The 17824-nt window shown below is 38.5% G+C and overlaps 1 protein-coding gene across 12 annotated transcripts in view; it reads right to left on the bottom strand.

Moving 5' to 3' along the window:
- The window catches only part of CERS6 (ceramide synthase 6), a 334531-nt gene that overhangs the window by 130727 nt on the left and 185980 nt on the right, over positions 1-17824 (bottom strand). The window lies entirely within an intron of this gene.

The raw sequence follows: 17824 nt of genomic DNA, 5'->3' as shown, positions 1-17824 counted from the left end.
CAGCCTGGGGTGTAAATCTCTTTGCTTTAGGGTTTCATTAGAAAAACAGTAATTTACAAACAGAATACACAGTGTATGCTATTGTTCTTCTAAGGTATTTGCAAACCTTTAAATGAGTTTCTTTAAAAATTTTTTCATTTGTTTAGTTTATTTTAGATTCCACATATAAGCGAAATCATATGGTGTTTATCTGTCTTTGTCTGACTTGTTTCACTTAGCATAATACCTTCTAGGGCCATATAGGTTATTGAAATTGAAAGATTTCATTCTTTTTTATGGCTGCATAATATTTCTGTGTGTGTGTGTGTGTGTGTGTGTGTGTGTGTCTGCGTGTGCGTGCACACGCATGCGTATGCATCGTATGTTCTTTTTAAAATTTTTTATTTATTTTTTTTTAAGGACCACACCTGTGGCATATGGAAATTCCCAGGCTAGAGGTCCAATTGGGGCTGCAGTTGCCAGCCTACACCACAGCCACAGCAGGGCCAGATCCAAGCCACATACGTGACCTATACCACAGCTCATGGCAACAGCAGATCCTTAACCCACTGAGTGTGGCCAGGGATCAAACCCACATCCTCATGGATACTAGTCAGGTTTATAAGCTGCTGAGCCACAAAAGGAACTCCCTTTCTCACTGGTTGTGATTTGCATTTCTCTAATGGTTAGTGATGTTGAGCACCTTTTCATGCATCTGTTTGTCATCTATATTGCTTTTTGAAAAAAACGTCTATCCAAGTCCTCTGCCCATTTTTTAATTGGGTTTTTTAAATTGAATTGTATGAATTCCTTGTATATTTTGGATGTTAACTTCTTATCAGATATATTGCAAATATCTTCTTCCATTCAGTAGGCAGCCTTCTCACTTTGTTGATACTTTCCTAACAGAAAGAGTCATAGATACAGAGAACAAACAGGTGGTTGCCAGAGGGGATGAGAGTGGGGGAATGAGTGATATACGTGAGGAAAATTAAGAGGTGCAGATTTGCAGTTACAAAACAAATGAGTCACAGAGATGAAATGTACAGCATGGGAAATACAGTCAATGAAGTAATACCTTAGTATGGTGACAGATGGTCACTAGACTCATCATGGTGATCATTTTGTAATGTATAGAAATGTCGAATCACCATGTTATGCACCAAGAACTAACACACTGTCTAACATAGTGTCTGTTGTTAAGTCAAGTGTATTTCAACAAAAAAAGAAACAAACTCACAGAAAAAGAGATCAGATTTGTGGTTACCAGAGGTGGGAGACAGAGCAGGGGAAAGTATAGAAAGGTGGTCAAAAGGAACACACTTCCAGTTATAAGATCAATAAGTACTAGGGATATAATGCACAACATGATTAATATAATCAATTCTGCTGAATGTTCTATATGAAAGTTGCTAAGAGAGTAAATCCTAAGCGTTCTCATCACAAAGGAAAAAATACTCTTTTTCTTTTCTTTTGTAACTATATGAGATGGTGGGTGTTTGCAAAACTTATCATGGGGATAATTTCATACTGTATGCAAGTCAAATCATTATGCTGTACACCTTAAACTTAGACAGTGCTGTATGTCACTTAACATCTCAGTAAAACTGGAAGGGGAAAAAAAAAGGCCTTTCATATTTACTTTACTTGCAATGACCTGATGGTGCTATTATTGTCCAGTGACCTTTAGAGAGGCCAGACTTTGTGTCCACATTATTTACTCCATGTACCTGAATATACTACATATATAAAGTTTGACTGTTGGATGAAGATATCTATGGACATTGTCAATATCAAGTGGAAAAAGAGAACACAATCAAGTGATCACAGAATTAAAACAAGTATCCGACTTATCTGTCCAATATGATTTTTCATTTACTCTCACGAGAAATGGATGTGAAAGAGTATGTCTGCGTGTCAGTGAGACAGACTGAAAGGGAGAGGGTGATTTTCTGAAGACAGTCACAGCAGGCTTCCTACGTGTGACATTAGGCCACACTAGTAGGGATGAGGCAAGAGACAGGTTTCCCAGCATGTGTTTGTTGTTGCATATGGAACAATAAGTTGTTTTTTTTTAAGTTATTTTAGGTATTCATTTATTGGTAGCCTCACTTATTATTTGACTTCTTTGTAAATGTTCAGATCTGATTAAACTTGAACTACTCAGAAAGAGAAAGACAAATACCATATGATAGCACTTATATATGGAATCTAATATATGGCACAAATGAACCTTTCCACAGAAAAGAAAATCATGGACATGGAGAACAGACTTGTGATTGCCAGGGGGGAGAGGGAGGAAGTGGGATGGGCTGGGAATCTGGGGTTAATAGATGCAAACTATTGCCTTTGGAATGGATAAGCAATGAGATCCTGCTATATAGCACTGGGAACTATATCTAGTCACTTATGGAACATGATAATGTAAGAAAAAGAATGTATATATGTATGTGTGACTGGGTCACCTTACTGTAGAGTAGAAAATTAACAGAACACTGTAAAACAGCTATAATTGAAAAAGTAAAAATCATTTTAAAATAAAAAAGTAAAAAAGAAGATGTGATATATATATATATATATACACACATACATACATACAATGGAATATTACTCAGCCATGAAAAAGAATGAAATATGGCCATTTGCAACAACATTGATATACACAGAAAATATTACTATAATTAGTGAAGTAAATCAGAGAAAGACAAATATTATATGATGTCACTTCTATGTGGAATCTAAAAAAGAATACAAACATATCTATATACAAAACAGAAACAAACTCACAGACATAGAAAACAAACTCATGGTTACCAAAGGGTAAAGGGAGGCAGAGAAAGGATAAATTAGGAGTATGGGATTAATAGATACAAACTACTACACATAAACTAGATAAGCAAAACAGATTTACTACACAGCACAGGGAACTATATTCGATATTTTATAATAACCTATAATAGAAAATAATCTGAGAAACCGTAAGTATGTAACTGAATCACTTTGCTCTATACTTGCAGGTAACGATGTTATAAGTCCGTTATACTTCAATTTCTTTTTTAAAAGGATGCCGGTGAATTTAGTATTTGACGAAGTTGGCTTTTCAAATAAGTAAAAAAGATTGGGTTATGATTTAAAGATATTCAAGGAAAAAATAGATCCCTACCTCATGATATACTAAAAAATAAATTCCAGATGACTTAGTGATGTAAATGTAAAAATAAAATTATCAAAATGTTAAAAAAAAACCCTTGAATTACAACTAATATAAGGATGGTTTAAAAAACACATAAGGACTCATTTTTTTTTTCCCTTTTTAAAAATACTCCCACCTATTTACTTAGCAGGTAAGGATTAGGACTTAGGACTTAGAGACCTTTAACATGTTATGTAGTTTAATGAATATGCCTGAGTTTCCTTTGAAAACAAAGGACCAGAGCTCGGATAATGGCCACTTGACCTAATCCCTTCGATCAGGCAATAAGTTAGCAACTAAATTAACATTTAGCTCTTGAAATTAATTAGTTAGTCATAAATCTGTTCCTACCATTAGCTGGTATTTCATTTTTAAAGGCAATGTTTTGATTATCAATGTGAACAGGGATAAAAATCCAGAGGTCAGCTGGCCTCAGGATGTGAAAACTTTCCAATTAATGAAGCTTCTGGCCACAGATCCACTGACAACCCTAATGCCTAGTTTCTATGAACTAAGTTCTCTGATTTGATTAGCATTATCACTGCCTGTTAGCAAATGCAAATGCAATTTACAGTCACTTACAAGCATTTTTAACCAGTTTCACATGAGGTCTAATGATATGAGAGGACTATCATGAAGTTGCAGAAAAACAAAGTGAGATAATGCATGGAAAGGAAACTTGTAAACAACAATGTACCACAATGAACTGCTTTACCAGCTAATAAACTATCATTCACTGTAGCAGCAGGGTCTTGCTTTATGAACTACCTGACAAGTGGGATATTGGCCATTCTTTCAAAAGACACATGTCTCCAAATAGAACCAGGGTTTAGATCTGTTAGACCTGACTCATATTGAAGTCACCTTAAAAATCCTAATTAACAGAATTCCCTAGTGGCTCAGTGGATTAAGGATCTGGCATTGTCATTGCTATGGCTCTGGTTACTGCTGTGGCAAGGTTTACCTCCCAAGATGGCCTGGGAACTTCCATGTGCTACAGGTATGGCAAAACAAACAAATGAACAAACAAAAACTTATTATTTCCTTCCTTCTTCTTCTCATTAAGTCATAGAACTAACTTACTATTGTTCCAAAGGCCTTGGAGGTGATGGTTAACCTGGGCACAAATGATCACTTTGGAAGAGTAATATACTGTTTGCCTCTCACACACTATCCTTAAGAGGAGGAAGAGAAAGTCCTACCTACATGAGACATGGAAACCTAGGTAAAAATAGAGCTGGGTCTTCTATACACAACTGCATCACTGTAAAACATCCCAAGTCAACTTCTCTTTAGTCATCTCAATACTGCTATATATAAACTAGTTCGCAAATCTAATGATTATCATTTAAGAAAAATTACAGCACAGATTAAGCATTTGCTTCCCAGGAAGACCTCTTCATTCCTTTACAAATAGAAAATTTCTCTCCCCAGTAGCCCCATTTCCATTTCTCTTCCCACCAATCTCCTCAAGCTACTACTCACTCTGCCCACCCCCCACCCTGCCCAGTCCACAGGATTGCCACAGTCCTAAAAGCAGAAGGAAAAGGTTTACTTGTGTATCGTATAAGAAGAGGATACTGATAAAAATGAGATATGAGGAAATGAGTAATTGTTGATGCTTTTACAAAGATGATTGTATTTGGTAGCAGGAAAAAACCAAAAATGCATATTCACAATTGTACAGAAATCCCATGTACGAGATTGTCATAAGCATTGAAGGGCCATACTAATGCACCATGTAGCTGCTACCAGCAGAGACCTAGTCAGCAGAATCCAAAAATCACAGGACGTTAGATGAAGTAGAGAAAAGCAATCAGATCCTGCCTCTGGAATATCACAAATAGATAAAGAGGGGAAAGCTACTTTCAATCGCTCCAGCCTCTCTCTACGAGTTGATTGGGTGGTGATATAAGTTCTTCAGGAATCAGGTTATTGCATTTAAAGGTGGTGCTGATATTTGTTGGTAGGACCAAAGACATGCGCAAAGGAATTAACAAATGATGAGTCATTCTCAGTCCCCAGAGCAGGAGGGAAGGCTGTAGGAATCAAGTAATAAGCTCTGTTTATCTGGTTGTGAATGGACAGACACAATGACAGAACGGAGGGCACTTCTCCCTCTGGCTCTTTACCGGGACCACCAGACACTCTTTGGCACTGGTGACTCTTGCCCCCACCCCCCCCCCCAACTCTCATGATACACCAACTCCAATGCCTGAAAGAAAGAAAACAGAAAATCAGGATAGACTGTGTCCTACTCAAATGGACAGATGTGGCTTTGAGCTTTACCATCTACTCCCCTAATGTCAGAGTTAAACCTGGAGCAAGTAAACAATGACAGACAAAATATTAGTATAAGGAACAACAACTCCTTTAAAAAAAAAAAGTTAAAGAATGTTCACATTCCTATTTCTTTTTTCCCATCTGTTTTTGAAATGTGTATCATTTCTCAGTACACCTTACTTAATATGGCATAGCCATCAGTTTAATCTCACTGACCTTGCAGACAAATAGCAGATCTAGTTCAACAACTATTGAGAATGCATTTTCAGGAACTGACCTTGAGGGGCTTACAGTAAGGCTGGGGAAGCACACTGGTAATCATGTGACAAGTATAACAATCAAGCTCTTCTGAGTCTACTATGGGGGCACAGGGCACTGAGGGGCAGGGGAGGCAGAGACTTATGATTCACAGCCCACAGGGAGGAGAGGAAAAGGAATGGAAGGGAAAGGAAGGTGGGTGAAGCCTGAGCAAAGACTTATGCAACCAGTAGGAGGGAGCCAGGTCAGGAAAGGGTGATACCATTTATGTCAACCACTGGCAAACAAACAAGGTTGTTAGCAGGGGGCAAAAGCAGATCTTTCCCATTACAAAATAAAGTGCTCTACTTTCTAGTCCAGTAAGCTAAAAGCTTTTCCTGTTGAAAAACAGAAAAATAGGATTTCTGGAAACCCTAGGCTTATATAAATTTTAGTAGAACTTAAACACTTTTAAAACTAAAGATATTTCTCCCATTATTCCCCTCCCATCTCTCCTGCCATAAAAATCCACATTAAGACATAATATGCTATCAGTGAATAGGGTTGCTTTTGAGGATCTGACTGAACCTTGAAATGGAATACTTTTACTAAGAGAGGCCATTTATCAATGACGAACATGGGCAAAGAGTCACAGGACCTGGGGCTGAATGCAGGCTCTGCCACTTAGAGTTACTTAACCTCTGTGAGACTGTTTCTTTGCTCTTTTAAATGAGGGTTCCTGTCATGACACAGGGGAAACGAATCTGACTAGGAATCCTGAGGTTGCGGGTTCAATCCCTGGCCTCACTCAGTGGGTTAAGGATCCAGCGTTGCTGTGAGCTGTGGTGTAGGTTGCAGACATGGCTCGGATCTGGTGTGGCTGTGGCTGCGGTGTAGGCTGGCAACTGTAGTTCTGATTAGACCCCTAGCCTGGGAAACTCCATATGCCATGGGTGTGGCTCTAAAAAGACAATTTTTTTTTTTTTTTAAATGAGGGTAATAACACAAACATCAGAGGGTCGGGGGAAGATCAATTCAATACCACCACACAGGACTTAGCACACGGCTGCCAGGGCTGAATACCCGTCTTTCTCATTTCCTCAAAGTTAGTTGTTTTCTCTCCCCTAAGTATCACATGACTTAAAATATATCTTTTAAATTATTTGTATTATGTACTAGGCATAACTTAAAAAAAAAAATAAAGACTAGTTTTTGCCTCTCCAAAAAAAAAAGTACCCACTACCTTCATCGAATATGGATAACCTTCAGTTTTTTCCCCCTCCTGCTAAATCAGAGACCCTAAATGGAATATAAAAGGGGAGGCTTTCTATCCATGTGAAAACAGATCACAACAGAAATGGCTGCATTTGGGTTGGGGGCAGATAATAAACAGTCATTCTTCTGGAAAAAGGAGAAATCTTTCTTAAATTTTCACTTTTCCTCTTCCCTCTTTCTTTTTCTTGTTTTTTAGGACCACACCTGAGGCATATGGAAGTTCCCAGACTAGGGGTCAACTCAGAGCTATAGCTGTCAGCCTATGCCACAGCCACAGCAATGCCAGATCCTTAATCCACTGAGCGAGGCCAGGGATCAAACCCATATCTTCATGGACGCTAGTCAGTTTCTTAACCCACTGAGCCACAACAGGAACTCCTCTCCCCCCCTTTTAGAATTAACTATTAAATACACCTGAGAACACTGTCTCCTCTTTTCTCCTTGTAAAATTCAACACTACCTCTTCAGTACTGGATAAGCCTTCATAACAAGCAGGAATTGCTTGACCTGTCTGAAATTGACAATCTACAACTGATACACAAGAACTCACTTCTCCAGCATGGGGGCCAATGGCAGTGACAAGGGCTATTGGGACTGTTGCAGTGGCCAACACACAGGTCCCTCTGCCACTAGCTTTTGCTACTTGTTATTCATTCCTCACACTGCAGCCAGGTAGCCTTTCTCCAGTGCTAGTTCAATTGTCTGTCACCTCTTGATTCTTTCTTTCCTAACTCAATAAATGCTAATTTCTTGACCTAAGGATCACAGCCTTTGCCCATCTCTCCCATTTACCTCTCAGCATCATTCTGCTTGCTGTGCCCTCTTCTCCTTTGTCCCCAGACACACTCCCCACTATCCAAGTTACATCCTTCCTGCTTCTATTCTCCAACACGGTTCCTCTTCACCTCCTGTGCTCATCAGCAGTAGCAGCAGAAGCCACTATCTCTTATCCTCAACACCAGCAGTCTTCCCTAAGTGCAGTCTTCCCTGAGAATTTTGTCAAAGATTCTCCAGTGCTACCTGATATCAAGTGTCCTTATGGGCAGGGCATATTTTCCATTAGCCTGTAAACTCTTTAAGGAATATGGGACACTTCCAGAGAGAAACTTCAGATTTTATGCTGTATCAGTTTCTAATAAAAATCAAAATTGTGTTATAAAATTTAATTAAATTCTCTCTACATGACTTTTAAGATAATAGAATAACATGAACATGTATTGTAGAAGCAAATATGTTGCCCCCTGCAAAGCATCTCCACTTTCATATAAGAAGCAACGCAACATGACTCCAACTTTTAAGTGTGCCAAATGGCATTTCTTTCGGAATAGACCAGTGACTGCCTTCTGGGAGATCAGGAGAGATGAGTAGGTTTCCACAATGTGACAGTATGAAGGTTTCCAAAGATATCCAAGTCCTGCTCCCAGAAATTTGTAAATTTTACCATATAACATTGCCCTATAAAGCAAACGCAACTTGCAGATGTGGTTAAGATATGGATCTTGAGATGGGGAAAGTATCCTGGTTTATCTGGATGGGCTCTAACTATAATCACAGATATCCTTATCAGAGGGAGGTAGAGGGCAATTTGACCATAGAAAAGGAGAAGCAACTATGATTACAAGCAGTGATTGGAGTAATGAGCTTTGAAGAAGAGAGGGGGTCACAAGCCAAGGAATATAGGCAGCCACTGGGGTCAGGATAGGCAAGTAAACAAATTCTACTCCAGAACTTCCCAAAGAAACCAGCTTTGCCACTACCTTGACTTGTACCCAATGAAACTAATTTTGGGCTTCTGACTACCAGGACTGTAAGGGATTAAATTCATGTTATTTTAAGCCACTGAGCCGGTGGCAATTTGTTACAGTAGTCATAGAAAAAGAATACATGTGGTAAGTGAGTATTTAGCTTTTTTCCGAGTACCACACTGTAACAGAGCAGTTCTCAGAGTAAGGTCCCTGGACCAGCACTGCCATCATCATCACTTGGGTATGTGTTGGAAATGCACATCCTCAGGCCTCATCTAGACCTCCTGAATCAGAAGCTTTGGGTTAAGTCTCGCCATCTGTGGCTTAATCAGCCCTCCTGCTGATTCTGAGACATGTTCAAGTTTGAGAACCACTCCTGGAATGTTTTTTCTTTGAACTTGGTAATTAACGGGGGGGATGTCATGCATTTTAATAGGATGAAATAATCTAATGGAATATCTCTTCTTTGAAACAAATGCTATGAGAACACAATGTGAAAAACAGCAAGGACATCCTAAGTACACTGTAGCACGAATAACAAATATTCATGCTTAAAATGACAACATGAGAAGCTATTACCAATCTAAAGTCTATTTTATCTGTTCTTAAAGGCTTGAACCAGCAGCAGTCAGGTATGAATACAGTCACTGGAGTTAGCTACCAAATAAAATACTTTTTTCTTAGCAGGCAAAATAGATTTAAAATTAATGGAATCAAATTAGTACTTTCTCTCACAACTTCATTATTCAGAGGGAGTCCATTTTGTACTTCTATCAATTTCTTGGTCTAGAATTGCCATGTGAGCATAAGAGGATAAAATTTCCAATATTATATATTAAGTGTGGTTTTTTTAAAAAAGATTCAAATGTGCATCAGGAAGACCTTATAAAAGGAAAAGAACCGTATTTCCAAAATGATACCTAAAAAGAACCATTAGGTATAACTTTTGCATAATATTATCACACAACACTTATTTTTTTAGAAAGCCAGACACACCTCATACTATAAGCATCTATTTATTCAATGACTGAATTAATGGATGTTACATTTTGATAAGAGAAGATCGTAATAATTGAGAATCAAAATCTATTCTCTATGTTTAGTTTCCACACTCTGACCTACAGTGCAACATAAGTTATGTAAGTAGTATGGAGGACTATGTTTTTCTTTTATTTTTTTCTTTATTCTTTTTTTAAAAAAATTTATTGGAGTATAGTTATCTTACAATGTTGTATTAGTTTCAGGTGAAGAGCAAAATGATTCAGTTATACATATAAATATATCCATTCTTTTTTTCCCATATAGGTTATTACACACTATTGAATACATCTTCCTGTTCTATACAGTAGGTTCTTGTTAATCATCTATTTTATACAGCAGTGTGTATATGTTATTCCCATTGTTCCAGTTCCTCTGTCTCCTCAATGGTTTCACCTATGGTAACCATAAGATTAGTTTTGAAATCTGTGAGTTCGTTTCTATTTTATAAATAAGCTCTTTTGTATCGTGTTTATTAGATTCCACATGTAAGTGATATGTACATATATACAATGGGATATGATTTAGCTATAAAAAAAGAATGAAATAATGTCATTTGCAGCAACATGGCTGGACCTAGAGATTATCATACTGAGTGAAGTAAGTCAGAGAAAGACTGCATTTTTCTTTGTGATAGTATCTGGCAATTAGAATTTTGCTCATCTCTGTTGACCTCTGCTTATCAACACTTCTTGTATCACATAGAAATCAAGTAGAGGACTCCACTGTCAGAGGTTAAAGGCCTGGTTAGTAAGGAAGGCAAGATTAGGGAATCACCTTCCAGCCTGGGACCTTGGAAGTTAGGTTAACAGGTCCCAAATCAAATTGTATCAACAATACTTAGTGATTTCATTTTTGCATGGCCCTTTTTTCTTAATTCACATGAAATCAAGATAATTAGCAAAGCACCACTTTCTCAATTTCTTCACAACTTCAACCATTAGTTTAAGAAAAAAACTCAGGTGAGAGTGATAGGAGCCATGATTAGGAACAAAGGGAGAAGAGCTATTTCTTGATTCATATTTTCTTTGTCAATGATGCATGCACACACCCATGCACATGTGCACACAGGGAGCACTGCAATCTAGTAACGGCCTCTATTTGTATTGCAATAGCTGATGCAAAATATAATTTTTCTGCTTATGCTGAATACCACACACTTTATTAAGAATTTCTGTGTTACAGTATTTTATCATTCACTTTTAACTCCCTAACCAAGGATCTGTTATGGAGAACAGGCACCCACAAAGGAAGAGCTGACAACTTATAACAGTACTTTTGCCTGGGAAAACAGCCTTAGTTTACTTATGCTGTGGTTACTAAATGTCTCCCTAGTACCCAAGTTACTGTAGAAATAATTGCTAGGATATGACCAATTAATGATCTTGAGCAAAATGGACCTGACTCTACTCTAGACAAGGGAAGGGGAAGTGAAATGCAAGTGGTCGTGCCCCACTCTGCAATGTTCACTGTAACACGAGGACGCTTTGTCCTGCAAGGAGAGTGGACAGTACCTGATCTTTTGGTGTGGGGACCTGAGAATCAGTTTGATGCTCCCTGAACACACTGCTCACACTGTAGCAATGGAACCCCTTATACAGCCTGAAGCATTCTTCAGTCATCTCCTATCAGTGAGACCCTGGGTATCAGTCACCACAGCTTTAGTAACTGGATTGTATGCATGCGCATGTGCGTGCTCGCGCGCGCACACACACACACACACACACACACACACACAATCCTTTAGACGAAAGACGAAACTGTTGGAAATCCCCAACCAACTACTCATAAATAAAATTCTAAGGGTAGATCTGGTTGGATGTACTAATCACATAAAAAGGAGAGTTTGGATAGAATTCAAACTATAAGTTCGGGGAAAGAAGATAATTTTATTTAATTTTACCGTTCCTATGTACAACACTAATGGGAAACAGTGTAACCACAAATAATGAGAATTCTCAGTTAATCTCCATACTTGATTTCAGCCATTAATTTTTAAGCTCTTCCACCCCAAGCTTTTACATAAAATTATTACAAAACAGCAAAGTTGCATATTTTTCATTTCACTACTCAAGTTTTTGTGAACTATCTACTGTTTTCCTAGCAGGATAGCAAGCAGCATGGGAAAATACACTCGAGGTTTGAGGTCCTGTGTGAGCAGCTTATAGAACTAGATGAAAAAGAATCTAAGATGAAAGTACACAAATAAAAAACTTCCTACTTAAGTACTGAATGATTTTATAGGATAACAATAATAATAATAATAACTCCTATTATGGCTCAGAGACAAAGCTGGGTGCTTTACATATACACGACACCACTTTATAAGATGTGCACTAAGTTAGAGATTTAAAGGGCTTTAAATCATGGCTCAGAGACAAAGCTGGGTGCTTTACATATACACAACACCACCTTATAAGATGTGCACTAAGTTAGAGATTTAAAGGGCTTTAAGTTACAGGTTTTCCATAGTGAGGGGGATCTGTGAGGAATCAGGGCTGGTGGACTTGAAGTTAAGATAAGGAAGGTCTTTTAAGAAAGTGATGCTACAAAAGTAAACCTAGTGGTAGCAATGTGGCCACCTGGCTAGGAAAAAAGTGGCTGGAGCAGTGGAAAAACTTAAGACAGGGGGACAGTTTTTGTCCTATATTTGCCTTTGTCAGAGGTGTGCATAATCAGAGGAAAAGCTGGGAAGTTTGTTTGTACAGTTTCTATGGAAGCTAGGGCAGAAACATAAAAAATAAATCAAGGGAGGCAATAATACACAGTGGGGAAAGAATAGACCAGTAAATTGTGCTGAGAAAACTGAATATCCAAATGCAAAAATATGAAACTAGATTCTTATACTGTCACAAATACCAAAATGGAGTAAAGCTTTAAACATAAGACCTGAAACTATAAAACTGCTAGAAGAAAATCTAGGGGGAAAGCGTCTTGATATTAGCCTTGGCAATGATTTCTTGGTTATGACACCAAAAGCATAGGCAACAAAAGCAAAAATAGATGACTGGGACTACATCAAACTAAACAGCTTCTGCATAACAAAGAAAGCAATCAGCAAAGTGAAAAAGGCAGCCTGTAGAACAGGAGAAAGTATTTGTAAATCATACATCTAATAGGGAGTTGGTATTCAAAATATATAAGGAACTTCCTGACAACCCAATAGCAAAAAAGCAATTTAAAAACAGGCAAAAGACCTGAATAGACATCTCTCCTAAGAAGACAACACACAAGTAGCCAACAGGTGTATGAAAAAGCGCTAACATCACTAATCATCAGGAAAATGCAAATCAAAACCATAATGTGATATCATATCACACCTATTAGGATGGTTATTATTTTAAAAAAGCAAAAGATAAGTGTTGGCAAGATATAAGAAAAAGGGAACCCTTGTGCACTGTTCATAGAAATGTAGATCAGTACAGCCACTGTGCACAAAAATGTGGAGGTTTCTCAATACAATCTAGCAACCCCACTTCTGGGTTTATACTCGAAAGAATTGAAATCAGGATCTCAAAGAGATAGCTGCATATTCATGCTCACTGAAGCATTATTCAAAATAGCAAAAGGGAAACAACTTAAATATTTATTGACAGATGAATAAGGAAAATATGGTGTATAGATATAATGGAGTATTATTCAGCCTTAAAAAAAGGAGTAAGAGACTGAATTCCTTGAGGACAAAGTCATTGTCTTCTCTGTGCTTTGGGGCAGTCTTTCCATGGTGACAGGTATTATCAGACTGTTGCTCAAAAAAATCTTAAAACAATGGACAGCAATGGCCCTTCTCCTGTGCATTAATAAAGGAGAAGCAGGCAAAAACAAAACAAAACCCTAAGCCATTTGTCCCAGATTATGGCAAAGTGTAGCTGACCCAGTATCCTGATGCTCCTTTAACTAGTTTCTTGGAGCCACACATGGAGCTATAATTAGAGCACGAGCTGGTCAGATTGGAATGCCCATGGCTCTGCTCCACATCAAGCACTTGTCCTAAGTGACTCCCCACCTCCACCCCTCACAGACAAGATTAGGTCTTCCCCAAGAGACCAAACACCAATTGCAGAAGTAGAATGTCTCATTACTTCACCCAGAAAGAGGTTGCTTTTAAGTGAAGAACATCTGGTTTGTTTCATTATTGTGGATGAGGAAAATGCTTTCCTATGATGATCACTGTATGCAAAAGCCATCAGCTCTATATTTTACTGAAATACACCTTAGTAAGAATAATGCTTTCATTTTTTAAATTCAGGCAAGAATTTTCCTTTCAGTGTCAGATGATGATTCAGCTAATGCAGAGTGAATGTGCAAGTACAGATTTTGATACATGGGTCAATATTTCATATCAAATTACCTGAACTCTTCTGAGAGTGACTAGTTTTCTATTCCCCATGGAAACATGAGAAGGATTCAATTCTTAAGCATTGCTTTCAGCCAAAGGAGGCCTGTAGCGCTAGCTTTGTTATAGCATATAAATGAAGTCCAATGGTTTTCACAGTCAAGTTCAGCCTTAAACTTTTAAGTCTATGCCTTTAGGGGACTAATAATGAACATCATATTTCAATCTGGGTTATTTTAGGAACCTCTGAAGTATAAGTTAGTTTTTTCTTTATTTCCAGAGTTTCTACAAAATCGACATTTTATTAAGGGAGCCAAAAAGATAAGATTCATGGTTTGATCAAGCACCAACTCCATAAACCCTTGTATAAATAACTACCTAAGAGCGAGTATCATTCAGTAATGCAGCAGTTTCTACTTGGGAATCCACACAAGCACCTCCTCTTCCCCAAAAATCCATTTCAGCTTCATGAACTCCTGCAAGTCCTGAAAACTTTCTTCACCACCACCTGGAGAAAGCTCTTGGTGTGAAATGTCATTCTCTCAAGACAAGGCTTGAACACAAAGCGAAAACCTGGGTAAAAGGCTTCTCGGTGCTCTTTAGAGAAAGTTCACATAACCAAAATCAAACCACTGTGTCTCATTAAATTAAAAGCTATAAGCTACAAAAGTCCTGATTAAATGGTTTTAGCATTTAAACAAGTTTTAATTTATTCTAGGCAATAAACAATTTCACATTTCCTAAGCTATGGAAAAGACTGAGTTGTCCCAACCAGCTTCTTACTGTGAATAGTGTATTAATGGTTTACTAGTCACGTTGTAGAAAGTATGTATCTATTACAGAAGGAGGGGAGAAAGTGTGTTGCATAATTACACTGGTTTGTGTAATAAGGGGCATCTATACCAAGTCTGAAAATCTGCAGACAATTTCTGATGAGATACCAAAATACTAAGAATACAACAAACCATTCTTGGCTTTGCCAATGTGACTTCATTTGGAAGTGGAAAAATAAAGCAAGCATGATGCTTAATTTGGACCTTTTGAATATAATCACTAAGTTTAATTCTGTGGTCTGCATAAGAATATAGTCATAAGACAGAGCCTTTGCTTTTCCTTGTTAACTGGACAATCCTAATCAGATTCTAGGAGATCTACTCAGTCAGGAATAAAGCCTCGATGCACATACGCCATTAGGCCAAATTTAAATCCCAGTCCTCCAACTGATTAGCTCTGTGACCTTGGACAAATTACTGACCCCTTGTTAGCCTTGATTTCTTCAAGTATAGGGTGAGGAGTTACGCTTGTATAGTACATGAGAAACAAGTGCTAAGTGATCAACATATTGCCTGGCCTTAGTGAGTGTTCAACACAGTAGAGCTATCATTATTATGGTTATGATTATTCTCAGTGATGCAAAATTTCATCCTGGCTATGCACTAAGCCAATACTGTTTCCAAGCCTTTATCCCACTCCAAAAGAGGTGGGACTTGTGCTGTGAGAAAAGTTTTTTAAAGCACTCTATATAGTGAAGAATTCCAAGTTATTATCTAATCCAGGCCATGCAAATCTGCTATGGAAAAAGAGCTTGAATCTTGTCAGAATCCCACTGGACACCCCAAAAGCTCCTCAGAAAGTCTGGGCTAGGGCGATTCAGGGGCATTCTGGACAATACGATCTCAGGGAACCCCTAAGAGAAGATTCAGGGATTAGGGCAGCCAGGACCAGGCAAACATTAACAGATCAAGTTTTCTGATGAAACTTTCTAAGTCTTTGCCATATAAAAGTTTAAAATAACACAAAGAATAAAAATGTAGGAGTTCCCGTCGTGGCACAGTGGTTAACGAATCTGACTAGGAACCATGAGGTCGTGGGCTCGATTCCTGGCCTTGCTCAGTGGGTTAAGGATCTGGTGTTGCCATGAGCTGTGGTGTAGATCGCAGACGCGGCTCAGATCCCACGTTGCTGTGGCTCTGGTGTAGGCCGGTGGCTACAGCTCTGATTAGACCCCTAGCCTGGGAATCTCCATGTGCCTTGGGAGTGGCCCTAGAAAAGGCAAAAAGACCAAAAAAAAAAGAATAAAAATGTAAATGGAACATATGCTCTAATGACTTCTTTCCCTTTACTGCTTCCTCAGCTGTGAAATGAAGGAGTTGGGCGAGAAGGCCCATGAAGTCCTTCACAACTGGTTTGGTCTCATGGATCCTATGTGCATATTTCAGTCTCACATGATGACTCACACTAACCCATACAGCTCATCCGAAACTGAGTGCCTCTTAGATTGCAGGGGAGGAAGAAACCCCAAATACAAATTAATCCAACAAGAAGAACACCACCAGTACTCTTTTCATTTTTAAGCATGTTGTTGTTATCTAGAGATGACTGAAAACAAACTGTTACAGTTTAAGGAAAAATACTTTACAAGCAAACATTCTATTGACAAGCTCTCTTTCTGCCTTCTGAGGACTAAGGCATGAAAACTAACTCATCCCATTCAGACCGTGTCAGGACAGAGTGAAGCAGAGCTAAGTGTCAGAGCATTTCCTGTTCACGGCCAGGCTAGCTGAATGAGAGCTTTTAAAAGACATCACATCCTGGGAGTTCCCGTCATGGCTCAATGGTTAACAAACCCAACTAGTATCCATGAGGAAGAGGGTTCAATCCCCGGCCTTGCTCAGTGAGTTAAGGATCCTGTGTTGCTGTGAGATGTGGTGTATGCTGGCAACTAAAGCTCCGATTCGACCCCTAGCCTGGGAACCTCCATATGCTGCAGGTGCAGCCCTAAAAAGACAAAAAAATAAAACAAAAGAGACCGCATCCTGCAGATCTAGAGAAAAGGGCCAAAAAGCACTCCCGACTTTCACCATCTTTCCTTCTCACCATTAAAGCCCTTCACCAACAGAGCGTGATGTGAATTCCAAACCTTGAATTTAGCTAGAAACTCACATTCCCACAAAGCCCTGCTCTCCCACAATAGTTGAAAGTCCGCCCAAAGCCATTGCCACTTCCAAGGTAGTAAAGCTGGAAGCATAAAAGCTCTACAGTCATTCTTTCCATTTTATTCGCTAGTTTGGTGCACTTGAAAACCAGAACAGCAGGGTTCCCAAATAAGCACTTTCTACATTTATTTACCCCAGTTGAGAATGTCTTCATACTTAGAAAGCTTACAGAGTGAAGTTCAACCTTTTAAGTCTAGTCAAATGGCCTCTGGGCCATGTAGTCAATAAGTGAAAAATAAGTGCAGTTACTAAAGCAAAAGACAACAGCTAAAAAGACTCTTTCCTCCAGGAAAATATAATACTAGGAAACAATCACTATTTATAATAGAATTTGCCACAGGCAGACAATATCTTACAGCTCAGACTTTAAAAATAAAAATGTTTTTTGTAATGTTTCATATCAATATTTACATGAGAATTAACTAGGAAGGCATGCCACTTGGCACAATGCCCTGGTTTGGAAAAATAGTTTGCACTAAATAAAGATAACATTGATATCACTTTAAAGGATAATACCATACAATATTTTATTAAATTTTTTTGTGTGTGTGTGTCATTTTTAGGCCCGCACCCACAGCATATGGAGGTTTCCAGGCTAGGGGTCAAATCAGAGCTGCAGCTGCCAGCCTAAGCCACAGCCACAGCAACTCAGGATCCGAGCCACATCTGTGACCTACAGCACAGCTCAAGGCAACGTGGGATTCTTAACCCACTGAGCAAGGCCAGGGATCAAACCTGAATC

This window comes from Sus scrofa, chromosome 15, assembly GCF_054392235.1.
Source record: "Sus scrofa isolate SSC_HxYL_T2T_F1_AM1 chromosome 15, Sscrofa_HxYL_maternal_Yorkshire_Landrace_v2.0, whole genome shotgun sequence".
NCBI lineage: Eukaryota > Metazoa > Chordata > Mammalia > Artiodactyla > Suidae > Sus > Sus scrofa.
The sequence above is the reverse complement of the archived record's forward strand: the minus strand, read 5'-3'. Positions and strand labels throughout refer to the sequence as shown.